General features: G+C 43.8%; 1 pseudogene; it reads right to left on the bottom strand.

The window, feature by feature from the left end:
• Positions 1 to 1477, bottom strand: part of LOC147450716 (uncharacterized) — a 2059-nt pseudogene extending 582 nt beyond the window's left edge.
• Between the last annotated feature and the right edge of the window lie 1023 nt (positions 1478 to 2500).

The raw sequence follows: 2500 nt of genomic DNA on the forward strand, positions 1-2500 counted from the left end.
GTTCCTCCCCACGTGGTCAGAAAAATACTTAATGGATGGTTCACCCTTGAGGCCCATCTCAAGCTTCACCTCAACCATGGCCACTAGAAACTTCGAAAGTAATCGCCATCAATAGTTATGACTTCAATGCGGACACTAGGTTCACTACATCCTTGACGTGATTTTGACACCTTCAACGTGAATTGGGGCAAGGTAGATAAAACCTCAAGAACCTGGCAATGTCTGACTGACGAAGGCTCTCATCATCATAGAAGGTACTCATTGCCATCATATTCTACACAAAGTCCTAGTTCATGGCATCCAGGTCATAAGACTTGCAACAACTAACGTACATACCAAAGGCCTCCACTAGGAGAGACAGAGGAGTTGCAAGTGTAGATGCCTTGCAAATGTCATACAAGGGCACCTCAGTACCAAAATACTTTTTCACCGCCTCCGTAGAATTTTCCAGAGATGAGGGGGACGGCAATTTCCCATGGTCCACAAAGCAAGCGGGTTCCTTGGGCTGTGACAAAAAAATGCAATCAATATCACCCAAAGATACATAGAAAAGCACACTCCAACGTCAACTGACGATCTACACGTACACATAAAAACGCACAGAAAAACCCAACCCAATGTCGATAGAAGAGCTTTATTACGCGCTTTTCAACCAAGATGAATGTAGATCCAAGAGTAGTAGGAAACTGGATCGGGTGCAACGTTTCCATTAGGAAGAGTGAGGAGACCTTTTCTTCCAAAAACAAACTCTAGGGTTCTCCAAAATTCAAATGCCAACAACCTGCATGCCATTGAAGGTCATGAAGTCAAAGCTCTAATCGCTAGCCTACACACTCACAATCGTCTCGTCGCCCGACTTCATCGCCAAACCTATGCCTTATGAGCAACGCTTTTCTTCTGGTGACTTGGACTTGGTTCGATACATTCCTGGCGTGATTTTGACACCTTTAACCTGAATTAGGGCAAGGTAGATAAAACCTCAAAAAGTTGGCAATGTCTGACTGACGAAGGCTCTCATCATCATAGAAGGTACTCATTGCCATCATATTCTGCACAAAGTCCTAGTTCATGGGATCCAGGTCATAAGCCTTGCAACAACTAACGTACATACCAAAGGCCTCCACTGGAGTTGCAAGTGTAGATGCCTTGCAAATGTCATACAAGGGCACCACACTACCAAAATAATTTTTCATCGCCTCCAAAGAATTTGCCAGAGATGAGGGGGACTGCAATTTCCCATGGTCCACAAAGCAAGGGGGTTCCTTGGGCTGTGACACAAAGATGCAATCAATTTGAATCACCCAAACATACATAGAAAAGCACATTCCAATGTCAACTAAAGATCTACACATACACATAAATACGCACAGAGAAACCCAGCCCAATGTGGATAGAAGAGCTTTCTCACGTGCTCTTCCACCAAGATGAATGTAGATGCAAGAGTAGCAGGAAACTGGATCTGGTGCAACCTTTCCATTAGGAAGAGTGAGGACACCTTTTCTTCCAAAAAAAAACTATAGGGTTCTCCAAAATACAAATGCCAACAACCTGCATGGCATTGAAGGTCACGCCTACACACTCATAGTTGTGTCCTTGCCCTGCTCAATCGCCAAACCTATGCCTTATGAGCAACGCTTTTCTTCTGGTTACTTGGACATTGGCCATCCGATGGATATCGAGGATTAAGCCAAGTGGCTCAATACGGTGGGCTTTTTTGAGAAAAGAACCTTGGGCTCACCAGAAAACTCTTGGTTTCATTGAACCTCCTCACTGCACCAATTATCGGTCATACAGACAACTGGCTCAATTATGGGACGTCAATAAAGAAAACGTCAGTATTCTTAAGAAGATATTACTACTTGTGTTTTTGAGGATGAAAAATCTTCCTCACGACCTGTGTGGACTGGGGATCCGCTTAGGGCAAGTGCTAGGAGCTAGGCCTATATAAGGGACGGTAGGGAGGAGGATCCTATGTTCAGTTACCCTAGGTCTTATATTCCTCATCCTCTCTATCCATCTCTATAAATCTCTGCGTCGGCTACTTCTCTATCTATCCTTCTTTCTCTCCATTTCTCTCCCTATCCCTATCGCGCTTCCTCCTTCTCTACCTATCTCTCGATTTCCCTCCTCTCCTTATCCCTATCCGATCCATTCTATAATGTCATTTTGACCTTTTGAAGACGTCAATATTTCATTTCATTACATGTCTCTCTCTCTCTCTCTCTAAATATTTTCCTCATCCTCTCTCTCCATCCCTATAAGTCTCTGCGTCGGCTACTTCTCTATTCTACCTGTCTCTCCATTTCTCTCCCTATCCCTATTTCTCTTTTTTCTCTCTACCTATCTCTCGATTTCCTCTTTCTCTACATTTGTCTCCCTATCCCTATTTGCTATCCGTCCTTTTCTCTCCACCTATCTCTCGATTTTTTTCACCACCGCTCTCTAAAGATTTTCCTCCCTCTCTCTCTCTCTCTAAATATTATCCTTCTCCTCTCTACCT

This window comes from Adiantum capillus-veneris, chromosome 9 (assembly GCF_014529385.1).
Source record: "Adiantum capillus-veneris isolate H3 chromosome 9, ASM1452938v2, whole genome shotgun sequence".
NCBI classification, from domain to species: domain Eukaryota; kingdom Viridiplantae; phylum Streptophyta; class Polypodiopsida; order Polypodiales; family Pteridaceae; genus Adiantum; species Adiantum capillus-veneris.